This window comes from Acinonyx jubatus, chromosome B1 (genome assembly GCF_027475565.1).
Source record: "Acinonyx jubatus isolate Ajub_Pintada_27869175 chromosome B1, VMU_Ajub_asm_v1.0, whole genome shotgun sequence".
NCBI lineage: Eukaryota > Metazoa > Chordata > Mammalia > Carnivora > Felidae > Acinonyx > Acinonyx jubatus.
Window position 1 is genome coordinate 43,188,696 of NC_069382.1, and position 13,087 is coordinate 43,201,782.

General features: G+C 38.8%; 1 protein-coding gene across 1 annotated transcript in view; it reads left to right on the plus strand.

Annotated features, from left to right (window-relative positions):
* The first annotated feature begins 2,304 nt into the window (after positions 1 to 2,304).
* The window catches only part of NSD3 (nuclear receptor binding SET domain protein 3), a 116,595-nt gene continuing 105,812 nt past the window's right edge, over positions 2,305 to 13,087 (plus strand). Inside the window, exon 1 of the mRNA XM_027070601.2 lies at positions 2,305 to 2,445. The gene's annotated coding sequence lies outside the window, so the exon portion shown is untranslated. The remainder of the gene's footprint in view (positions 2,446 to 13,087) is intronic.

Consider the following 13,087-nt stretch of genomic DNA (forward strand, 5'->3'; position numbering starts at 1 on the left):
TTTTTAATGTTTATTTATTTTTGAGAAGAAAGACAGAGCACGAGTGGGGGAGGGGCAGAGAGAGGAGACACAGAATCTGAAGCAGGCTCCAGGCTCTGAGCTGTCAGCACATAGCCTGATGCGGGGCTTGAACTCACAAGGTGTGAGATCATGCATGATCTGAGCCGAAGTCGGACACTCAACCGACTGAGCCATTCAGGTGCCCCAGCATAACTTTAATTTTAAAACTCTTGTCACTTAGAAGCAGATTAAAATAAAATCCCTGGGGACAATTTATCAGATTCTCCTCAAGGGGAAAATCCAGGTGTCAGGTCAAAGCAACAGTTTGTCAACAAAGCAAGGAGTTTACAGGAAGGTGGAAAGGAAGGATGATGGTGGAAAGGATCATAGGAGAAAAAAAAAGATTTAACCTCTCAGGTGTCCTCCTTTAAGATGCCTGTGTTCTAAAAAGACATTTAAAGTAAACAAAAATAGATTCGGATTGATTCCTTTAACTTTTGGTACTGCACAAACCATAGAAATAGGTTTAGAAATAGTTAATGGTTGACAGTAATGAGACACTTAATTATCAATATCATCTGCAGTATTATTAACAGGGTTATGTTTTTAAAACCCTGAAACATAATTAGTAATAATTAAAATAATTGATCTGTAGGAGTCTTTTAATTTCTTGTTTAAATGGTATTTAAGATAAAAATATCAGGAATTTCTTGTGGCCGTGCCAAACAGATCCAGAACTATAATGTCGGTGCAGAGTGTAACATCTAGTAGTGATACGGCTTTATTCTCAGACCATAACGCAGAGGATAGGTTTCGCTGTCTCTCTGCTGCTGTGTTTCCTTCGTACGTTCACGTCTCTTGTGCTGCAGCATTCTAAGTCATTACCACCAGGCCCCAGGAAATATCACCAAATTTCGCACACTCCTGCAAGGCTACTTTACTATGTCACACACCTTCTATTGTTTAACATAAATTTCCTAGAAGGGGAGCGCTTAGAGGGTTACAGAGAATTTGGGTCTCTTTTCCTCTTCTCAAGCTTGAGTGAGCTCTGTGGAGGACAAATGCCCTCCCGTCCCTGGAAGCGAAGGTCTGGCTGTGAGCAGCAGAGGACCCAGGCACGTGACGGACACTGAGCCCTCTCGGTCCCTGGGGTCCGGGCTGCAGTCGGCGTTGACGACGTCCTCCTGGTTACCCACAAGCCTCCGGGCCCGCAGTGCGAGCAGGAAGAAGGCGTGCGGGGCCCGGTGTCTGCCAGGGAGGTCAGCGCTTCCTCATAGCGACTGAGATGCCGCCACGGCTTGAGATTGTGGGGCGGGACGGGGTGTGGGGGCGGGGTGGGGCATCCGGGGCTCACATCCGAGGCTGGATGAGCGACTATCCCCCAAGGCTCAAAACTGAAATTGCTGCCACGGATTCCAGACACAGACTCCTGTGAAATAGGGAGCTCTTCTCTGACAGCTGTCGGACAGAAGGCAGCCAAGGCTGCACATAAATTGTTCTTCTCTTTCCCGGTCATCTTAACCGGGCACTCGTTTGTAGGTTATTTCTAACATCTAAGGAGTGTACAGCAGTGTCACTCTGAGGAGTACCATATGGTGTTTATTATGTGCTGTTATTTAATAAGTATCAGAACACGCACGAACACAATTTTACCTCACAGGCCCAACCTTTAACCTAGCTTTCTAAAGTCTTTTTTTTTTTTTTTTAAGCTCCCCTTCGTATCATTCCTTCCTGTCTTTGCTTTTATCGCCTGCGGTCTCACTTCTCGTCTAGACTCTCTCGGGCAGCTCCTCTCCGCCCCGCTGACTACCTTCTTCCTCCTTTCGCACCCCCTGCCCCCAAACACGGGACTGCATTTCCCGGCAGGCGCCGCGGCCAGCGGCCAATGAGAGGCTGAGGATTTGGCGGCGGCGGCGGCGGCGGCGGCGTTCCGAGAGCCCGGGTGGGGGGGCTTTGTGCGCGGCGGCGGCGGCGGCGGCGGGAGCGGGCGGCGGCGGCGGGAGCGGCGACCAGGACGGAGGCGGAGACCGAAGGGGACTGTCCAGTGGTCGCTGCGGAGAGGCGTGCGAAGGCCGAGTAGAGCCCCGAGGACCTTGCTGCTCCGGCGCGGCCGCCAGCCACAGCCTTCTCTCTGGCAGCAGCGGCTGCGCGGCGACCCCCCATCATCCTTCCACCGCCCCTGGCCACCCCGTCTCCCGCAGCCTTCCTCATCTCAGCTTCACGCCCGGCCTGGCCGGCCGCGGCCCTCCTCGGTGCCGGCAGCCATGGCAGAGGCGTCCGGCGCGAGGAAAATCTAGCCCGGGGATTTCATGCGGCCTAGCTCGGTTCCGTCTCCTCCCCCCGCAGCCCCGGCGGCTGCCCGCACCCCAGCCCCACTCCGGGCCTCCGTGTCTCTCCTGTGATCGTACTGACACGGCCGGGGGGTTAGAATGGAACAAACTGAAGGTAAAGTTAATGCGTCTGTGTGTGTATGTGTGTGTGCTGGAAGGAAGGGCTGAGGAGGGAACGACGAGGAGGGAGCGACGTAGGGATGGGACCCGGGTAGAGAGAGAGAGAGACCCTAACAAGGATGGGAGGACAAGCTGGTGGCCAGAAAGGGTTCGAGGGGAGCTCAGTAGGAAGAGCAGAGGGCCAGGTGGGGGGTGTGGAGATTGGGAGGTGGGGCAGAGGAGGTAGGATTGGGATGAGCGATGGAGTGGCGCTGAGGTGGGAATTGGGAGTAAAGGTGGGATGGGGGCGGGGATAAAGATGGAACGGGGGAGGGGCAGGGAACGAGAAGAAGAGTTAGGTTTGGAGATTAGAGACCTGAGTGAACTGAACTAGGTTTGGGGGTGCAGTGTGGAAACTTGAAGAGTCTGGGGGAAGGGGACAGAATTGTATGGAGAAATGGGGCATCAAGAGAGGAAACGAGGGGATGGAAGTAAAGGAAAAGGTGGATTAGGAAAAGGGATATAAATTGTTGAGACAGGATGCATAGGAAGATAGGACGCAGACTCAGGAAACTGGAAGACTTAGAATTGGCATAGGGAGGGAAATGCACTGAATGTTGAGAAGGATGAGAACTATCGACCAAGCATCACAGAGTGGGAGGAAAAGAAGGGGAAGGGGGCTGTTAAGGGAAGGGAAAGGCTTTTGTTCCTATATTTCTGTGTATTCTGGGCCTTTTCTTTCAAGGCTAGAGAATGTAGAAGAAGCTAGTGGTTCTAGTGTTGTGATTGTTGTGAAATGAGGAGGTGTGGGGTTTTACTGTTTTGAGGGAGGAGGAAATGTGTTAGTGTTATGGTGTCAAGACAGCAGAGACATGGCCATAATTTGATGGTTTTGCTGAGGGAGTGGAGACTATTCAGATTTAAAGGGGGTAGGGGCAGCCATGTTTGCTGCCAGGCACTGCAGTGTAAATAAATTCCTTCTCTCCGACAGCAGTATGAATGTGGAAGGGGCCAGTTCAGATTGTCAACCCCCTTTCTTTCTATTCATGAACTCTTCCCATACATCTTGTGGTAATTTAAAATTATTCATAACCACCAAAGGAGGTAGTGATGTTTTCCATCTTGTGTGTTTTGCTGCTCCCCCCACCCCCTTTCCCTCTTCCTTCTGGTTGCAAACAAGGCATGCTAATGAACTGCAGTGTAAAATTAACCCTTTTTATAAAGTTGAAACTGTATGTTTACTGGGTGAAGGAATCATTGCTATCGTATTTCAAATGTGATCATAAAAACTCTTAAATGTTGAAAATTCATTTGTTTTAGAAGCTTCGGAAGCAGTCAACATGTTTTCTGAAATTCTTTAAGTAAACAAGGAAATTGCATTGGTTATTTTTCTTGGGCTTGTGTTCTTGGCAAAGCACTGTGTGGGGGTGAGAAGGGGTAGAAAGATCTGCTTGTGGTAGGTTATGTTCTTGCTGTATTTTGAATATTGGAAAATTAGAAGTAGGTGCATTTTACAATGATGTTATCGACAGTTCATGCTCATAGGTGACGGGTGTGTTAAGTGTTTTTCTTTTAATACGCTCTCTCTCCTCCATCCCTTCTCTTTGCTTCATGGGTACAGGTCAGTACAGTCTCCAGATGTCAGCTCAGCACAGTGTAATGATCTATGAAGTAGGCATGCAGTTCTTAGAGCCTCAGTGAAGTGCCGGATTTTTGGGGTTTTTTTTTGTTTGTTTTTTGGTGAGAACTTCAGGTTACTCTCAGGAAAGCTACAATAACGCTTTAATGTATTAAAATGTAACTGCTTGTGTAATTTGAAATGGTTACTGTTCTAAAGGTTTAAATCCTGACAAACTTACAGTAGATACATTGGTAAGTGGAGCCTATTTTATTTTCCTATTGAAAAGGATTAAGTGTGTGTGTGTGTGACCTTTTATTTTTGTTTTATAGTTGTAATTGGGGTAATTGAAACTTTAATCCATCATATTGATTTTGAAACTATTCTCTAATACCAGGAAGGTGTGTTAAAATTGTAATATTATGGACTCAAACCAGTTGTACTGCATATTGATTTAATCTATCTTAATGCAGTATCCTTTCAGTTGTTATATAGAAGTTTAGGAGGTGTTCTTGGTGTGTTGAAAAAATTAAATTGAATATTGTTAGAGTAATACTTTATGAGAGTACTTTTAGTTTAAAGGCAGATTCAAAACTTGATGTATTTTGACTTGATGATATTCAGCCTGAATTTTTAATGTTTGTTTATTTATTTATTTTTGAGAGAGAGAGAGAGAGAGAGAGAGACAGTGCAAGCAGGGGAGGGAACAGAGAGAGGGAGACACAGAATCCGAAGAAGGCTCCAGACTCTGAGCTGTCAGCACAGAGCCTGATGTGGGGCTCTCATGAACCACCGGATCATGACCTGAGCTGAAGTTGGCCGCTTAACTGACTCAGCCACCCAGGCGCCCCTAAGCCCAAATTTTAAAAAATTCTGTGAGGAAAAGTTTCACTCAAAAAAAAAAACTATTCAATATGCTTTTTTGGAATTAATTTTTATGGAGATCTCATTTTTATATCTTCCACTCAGTTGACGTGTTATTTGTAATTAACTGGTAAAATTGTGTGCATGAACTATCACTGCCATAAATTTAGGAAAATGAGAAATTCTTGTACATTGAAAGAAGAAAAAAACTCATGTTGGAAGCTTGAATTACTTTTTTAAAAAAGTGTATTCCTATGTATTCAGTATTTTGTCAAAAGCAGGGTCCCCTGACTAGCTGTATTGAGTATTCTGGCTCTTTGGATAGGTATCCACATAATGAAGAAGGCTATTCTAGTTAGATAATAATTAATTAAAACCCAGACTTCGCTGTGATTACCATGTCTGTCAGCCCACCTGCTACCTGTGATAGCTTTTTGTTTTTTTTTTTTTTTAATCTTACTAAATATGCTCTTTCCTATACTAATCAGATTGATTCAATTTTGGGTAAAGGAAATTGGTTGCCTTTGAGATGGTCCTCCTTGAGTGAATTGTCAAATCTGATTCTAAAGACACTCAGTTTCTGAAGTTTATGATATTTATAATAATTATAGCAAAGCTGCTAATAGTTGTCTTCTTCCAGTATGTTATGCTAAGTGCCTTACACGTATAATTTCCTTTTATCCTACCAACAGTTGCATGAGGTTGGTACTATCGACTCCTTTTTAGAGATGGAGAAATTGAGGTTAAGTATCTTAACAGCACACAGATGGTAACTAGCAAAGCCAGTATTTGAATCCAGGTCTTTTCTAATTATATAACCTGGATCGGCAGGTCTTTTAGTTTCTTTTAAAAAATTTATAAAGATAAAAAAAACTATAAAGATAATACATGTTCATTATGTAAATTTTTTTCAAATATTATAAAAGGCTAAGAGGTAAAAAAAAAAAAAGTTAGCACCCCATTTCCCCCAATAACCATTTTGAAGTTTCTTCTGAAAATATCTATATTTTCTATATATTCTATTTCTTCTAGAAAATATCTGTACATACATATGTATATCTGTCTTAAAATACATTCAAAATGGGTCATACTGTCTGCATTTGCTATTGTGGTGTTTGGGGTTTTTGTTTGTTTTTGTTTTTTGCTCTTGTGTTTTAATAGGCTACCTGGGACATCCTTTTATTTTATTTTATTTTATTTTATTTTATTTTATTTTATTTTATTTTTTCAACGTTTTATTTTTATTTTTGGGACAGAGAGAAACAGAGCATGAACAGGGGAGGGGCAGAGAGAGAGGGAGACACAGAATCGGAAACAGGCTCCAGGCTCTGAGCCATCAGCCCAGAGCCTGACGCGGGGCTCGAACTCCCGGACCGCGAGATCGTGACCTGGCTGAAGTCGGACGCTTAACCGACCGCCACCCAGGCGCCCCTGGGACATCCTTTTAAATTAGCACATATTTGATCTACAAGTGTTTTTAATTAAAAAAAAATTTTTTTTTAATTTTTTGAGAGAGGGAGACAGAGCATGAATAGGGAGGGGCAGAGAGAGAGGGAGACAGAATCCTAAGCAGACTCCAGGCTCTGAGCTGTCAGCACAGAGCCCAGTGCCAGGCTCGAACTCACAAACTGTGAGACCATGACCCAAGCCAAAGTTAGACGCATACCTGACTGAGCCACCCAGGCACTCCTACAACTTTTTTTTTTTTTTTAAAGGGTCATGTAGTATTCTATTGTTTGGAATATTGATTAACAGGATGTTAACAATTTTTACTATGTAAAAGTATAGCAGGTTCTGAATTAAGTACCTAACAGCCAATTTAAATGGAAGAGATATAATCCAACTACTTTATTTTATAAGAGAGAAAACAGAGGCCTAAGGAAGTTAAGTTCCTTTGGTGACAGATCTGTACCTGGCTCTTTATACTACACCACATTACTTCATTTATTATGAAGGTATTTGAGCTCTCTGTAAAAGCTCAAGGTGAAGGGGAATATTCAAGGTTAGGCACGTTTAATATAATGAATGCAAAAGGATTAAGTTGCAGTGAGGCAAAGGATCTTGTTTCTTTTTTTCATACTTTGTTCACTATGTTGTACATATAGTATATGCACAAAGCATTCTTACATGCATAAATGAACCCTGTCTAAGGATCTTAGAGTTTGTGTTTGGGTAACGAAATGGTTTTGGCAGAATTTTTCCTGTTTTAATAAAATTATCAATGAAATAAAATAGCAGTGAAATGAAAAAAAATAAGAGGTCCATCGTGGTCCTAGAAAGGAACTTGGAAAGAAAATGGAGTCACTAGTAAGTTTTTAAAAATGAGCTAAAAAATAGCTCATTGAAAACAAGTTTTAAAAGATCTTAGCAGGCACCACTGATTACTTTATTTTTAATTATTTTTGTCAAAAAGAAAATAAGTTACCATGGATACTTATTCATTGGATTCTTTTGAAACAAAGTCAGTTTTAGACACTTAAAATTTAGAATTATCAAAGCCTTAAAAAGATTTAGAATTTGGTGTCTATAAACTTTGTTTCTTGATACAATGCTGTTTTTAGTTTTACTTTAAAAAAAAAAAGTAGAGTCTGTTATTTTTTGAAAGAGCAACTAAGATGATTTATTCCTTTGTTAATAAACAACATGTCCAGCATTTGAGTTTTTAAGTGAATGGTCACCTTTATTTCTGCAGGCTAATCTTTTTATAAATGTTAATAAAGGTAGATTTAAGAAATTGATTATACTACAACTACCCAACACGTTTTTAAAAAGCTTACAGAGTTTTAGTTTTGGTTTTTATTGTTGATTTTACTAAGTACCTAGTAAGTACTTTCAAACACTTTGTATTATGTTGTGCCTGCACAGTGTGGCATAAAATAAAGGTAAAAGGCATATTTAAAATTTTGTGAAGTTAGAGAATGTTCAGTTCTCACTACATGGATATGTGTTATTACTCCTAAAATATATCTGCCTATCGATGAGATTTTGAATTTGCAAAGCTCCTTGAAAAATGATTCTTGACTTATTTGTAAATTTATTAAGATGGGGATCTGTAACTCTTTTTTTACTAGGTTCCTTTTTTCATGTAGATTTAGAGCTACATTGAGGAGAAAGTGAAGGGAAAATGAAAAAATTTTGTATCCTTTACATTTTAACTGTATAAATGTATGAATTTATTATCTAATAGTACCTTGCACTTATGACATCTTCTAAGATGTTTGATTGAATTCCTACATGATAACTGGACTTGTTTTTAAAATGTGAAGTTGGAAAGCATAAAAATTATTTAACCCAAATTTAAAGATGGGAAAATTGAGGTTTCAGGAAATCCTTAGGCCGAGTAGATTGGCATGTTAGGTAGAATAAGGTTTTCAGAGTTCTGTCTGATTACTTAAAATTTTTTTTTAGGGATGCCTGGCTGGCTCAGTCAGTAGAGCATGCGACTCTCCATCTTGGGGTCGTGAGTTCCAAAACCCCACGTTGAGTGTGGAGCTTACTTAAAAAAGACACTTTTAAAAAAATATGTGTGTTTCTTGACTTTTTCTTCATAGCCTGCATTATCCTTACTTAATAGATAAACATTAAATAACAATAAAGTGTTTTTCTACCATGGAACATGCTTTTTGAATTTTGTATGATGTATATACATACATCTTGAAGTACATAGATGGATATTTTAAATTTAAGAAATGTATGTATTCCTGGGATTTTGTGAGTCAAACAAAACTTGGTTTATCAAGTTGATTTGAGATGAAGAAGTCTTGTATGGAGGCTTGCCTTTAACTAGTGGCATTTTGGCTGTAGCCAAGACAGTATTGTGTCTGTTGAGTCTTGTGTAACTGATATCTCTTAGCTATGGAGTCTTAAGAAAACTGTACATTTAAACACATACACATAAAACACCTTAAGAAAGAAACAATTTTAAACTTTTAAGTTGTGAAATATGACATATAAAGAAAAAAGCACAAAACCTAAATGTACAGGGCACCTGGGTGGCTCCGTTGGTTGAGCGTCTGACTCCTGGTTTGGGCTCAGGTCATGATCTCACACGGTTCGTGAGTTTGAGCCACACATCTGGCTTTGTGCTGACAGTGCAGAACCTGCTTGGGATTCTCTCTCTCTCTCTCTCTCTCTCTCTCTCTCTCTCTCTCTGTGTCCCTCCCACTCTCTCTTTCTCTCAAAATAAATAAACAAACTTGAAAAAAAAAGATTTAAAAAAAACCCTAAATGTACAGTATAAACAAATAATTAGAAAGTAAACATTATGTAGTGACCACTCAGGTGATAAACCCTTTAAGGAAAACTACAGAGACTGCTTCATTGGTTTAGTTGGTATTGCCTTGATGGTAGTTGGACTTTCAGGATAACAGTATGCTGAAAGTAATCTGAAAAATTAATAATGAGGGGTCAGGAAATGTAAAAACTGAATCACCAGTTACTGTTATTATCAAAAGGGTTATCTAGGCAATTAAAAACAAGTTTCCTACCAGTGTAGTCATTTAGTGATTTGAAATCTTAGTGCTATATTAATGAATGTGAAACAAAAAATGACACCAAATTCTATAAGAATCATGCCATTTTATACAAAGTTTTTTTTCAGAGTTCATCTCTTACAGTTTTTTGTAGAATTTAATGACTACTGATTTTTAGATTAATATGCAAACTCTAACAATGATTTTTGCTTAGAAAATATCAAATTTGAGTTATTAATAATATCCTAAGCTAAGTATCTTATTTTATAAAAACTGCTTTGACTCTCTTGCTTTCACATTAATGTAACTATTCAAGAAGTATTAACCTGAGAAGTAATCAGTAGTGACATTCTATTTTGACACTTCATCCTTGATACCTTTTGATTCTTATCTTTTCTGTATTTTGTTTAGGTGAATCAAATTTTTTTGAAACTGAAAAACTTACTTGAGGGTGCTTCTTTGTCTTAACAGACTGTTTTCTTATATGTTTGGAAGTGTTAAATGTTGATTTTCGAGGATTTTGATAACAGAGAAAATTGAATTTTTTTCCTTTTTGACTACCTGTTGCATACAGTATACTTGCATAAAATTCTGCAGTGTGGACTTTGGAAAAGACATTTTTGGAACACATTTTTGGAACATATCTACATACATAAAGTAAAACCTTTATTTGGTTATTGTAATTTTGTTACTTTTTAAGCTTTTTTTTTTTTTTTAATGATTTCTGCAGAATCCCAATACGTTAGCACATAGTATTTCATATTTGGTTGTGATGAGAAACTTTTTGCTGTGCTTTACCATACCCTTGAATTCCTTCCTGTAATGCCGTAGAATGTTCTTTTTTATTCTGGCCAATTTTCCCCTAGCAAAGATGATAAGTAATTATTTTAAATCTTGAAATGAACATACATGTTGAGTTTTCCTAGATGTGGAAGCAAATGTGATTTGATATAATAATGTTTTAAACCTAGATTAGGTAGTTTGGCTTTGTGTATGAAGTAGAGTTAATACGCTTTTGGCCAGCTCGTGGTTTCTGTGTTAACACCTGTAAAATTAAGCGTGGATCATTAGAATTTATTTTATTGGGGATAGAATTAGTTAAGGTTTTAAACTATGAGGTTAATGTATTAATTAAGGTATTGGACACATATACATACATGCACACACATAATACTCGTGAGAAATGCTGATGGCCCTGTTTTTATTTTTTAATGGAAAATTTGTACTTTTCAAAGTGGCTACTAGTTTAAAAATAACACTTATGTTTAACTTATGAAAGGGTTTTTATTGTAGAGAAATTGAAGACTACTCAGATATAGAGAAGATTAAGATCACTTGAAATTCTGCCAGTTGGAAGTAACTAGTGACATTTTGTTCTTATCTTTCCAGTGTTTTCTCTCATGCATCTATGTATTTTTTTAACAAACTGCAGTTGTACATTAATATTATTTTGGTAACATGGTTCATTGTGAAATTAATTTTTTGAGAATGTGATTTTTGAATTGACATTTAATTTCATTGTATGGGTATGCCATATCTGTTTACCATTCTTCTATTGATGGTATTTTAGGTAGTTTGCAGTTTTGGGATATTATGATTTGATGAACATCCTTATACATTAAAAAACAAAAACCTTTATGACTGTGATTATTTCCTTACAACAGATTCCTAGAAATAGAATTACGTAACAGATATGAACATTTCAAAGGCTTTTAACACATATTGCCAGTTGGTTCTCCAGAAGGGTTTTTTTAAATAACAGTTTTGTTGAGAAATAATTCACATACCATACAATTCACCCACTTAAAGTATACAATGCAGCATTTTTTAGTATATTCGTAGAATTGTACAGTCATCACCACAATTAATTTTAGAGCATTTCCAGAAAATTTTGAGCTAGTTTAAACTCCGAGCAATATCAGAAAGGCTTTGTTAAATTTGTGGTTTTTAAAGTGTAGTGCAAATGTATAATAACACAATCATTTATGTGATAACATATTTTTTCTTTGTGATCACCATTTTTTTTTAAATTTTATTTCCAGCTTTTTTTTTTTTTTTTTTTTTTTATTTTTGAGAAAGAGAGAACAGACGAGCAGAGGAGCAGCAGAGAGAGGGTGACAGAGGATCTGAAGCAGGCTTCATGCTCTCCGCACAGAACCCAATGCAGGGCTCGAACTCGTGAGCCTTGAGATTGAGCTGGCTTAACAGACTGAGCCACCCAGGCATCCCCAAATTTTAGTTCTACCTTTATTGAGATATAATTGACTGACACACACTTTATATCCATTTATAAGTGAGTTTAGAAAGTTACTGATGAAGATGCTCATATCCTATGTTCAGAAATCCTGACATAACAGAGTTTAAGTTTATGAAACAAAGTATGTGGCAGATTTTTTACAAATTATAAAATCATTCTCCAGTCAAGATGCCTTTATTGAGAGAGTGTTGTATATGGTTTAAAATATGTTTCTTTTCGTTCAAATTTTATTTAGAAATATTTTATTTTAGAAAATGGCTATAGAAAGTGTGCTATACCTGTATAATTAACTATAGCAAACTTGTCACCCTAAAGAAAGTATGGTTTTCTTTTTATTAAGAGAGGTTTGCTTTGCTTAAGTGACCTTCACCCTGAAAGTTGTTCTGTCATTCTGTGTGCTTTAAGCCATTTGACAAAACATCTTTTTTTTTCCCCCAACTCATGGGCCTGTGGAGTATAGGGCAAGAGTCCCACCTTAACACCTAAGGCTCAGTGTTGTCATCCCTGGAGATGAAAATATCTACTTTTTGGAGTTATAGTGATCCAAATTAGAACTGCTAGAGTGTACCTGGAACCGGACCAGGCATATAGCTGATAATTAATGACTTAAAAACATTTTTTTTAACATTTTTATTTATTTTTGAGAGAGAGAGAGAGAGAGAGAGAGAGAGAGAGAGAGAGAGAGAGAGAGGGAAGTGGGGGAGGGGCAGAGAAAGAGGGAGACACAGAATCTGAAGCAGGCTCCAGGCTCTGGGCTGTCAGCACAGAGCTTGAGGTGGACCGCAAGATCATGACCTGAGCCGAAGTCAGACGCTCAGAGCTACCCAGGTGCCCCCCAAAATTATTTTAATGTTTATTTAGAGAGAGAGACAGAACACGAGCAGGGAGGGACAAAGAGAGGGGGACACACAGAATCCAAAGCAGGCTTCAGGCTCCAAATTGTCAGCACAGAGCCCCATGCAGGGCTTGAACCCATGAACCGCGAGATCATGACCTGAGCCAAAGTCAGAGAGTTAACAGACTGAGCCACCCAGGTGCCCCGATGACTTTTTTTTAATATAAGAAAAATAATATTTGCAAAATGAACTAGACTTTAGTCCCATGTTTAATAGATGAAGAAATGAATTCATCTGGCCTAAACTCAGTTTCAAAGAAGTTAAAAGTGAATGTTAACTAATACTTGAATAGAATCTTTGCATGGGTTATGTGAGTGTTTCCCAGTTGTAAGAATTCATGCTGGTACAAGTACGAACATGAAGTTAACTTTCCAGTCCAAATTTACTTCCACTGTTGTTATTACAACAGCATGGTGGCTATAGCTTCACCAATGCTTAGTGTTCTGATTCAGCAAATAGCTGATAGTGTAAAATTTGAGTATATGGTATGAAGTGTCTTATGTCCTAACTTTTATTGCTTATTTTGAAATGGAATGTTGAATACAGTTGAT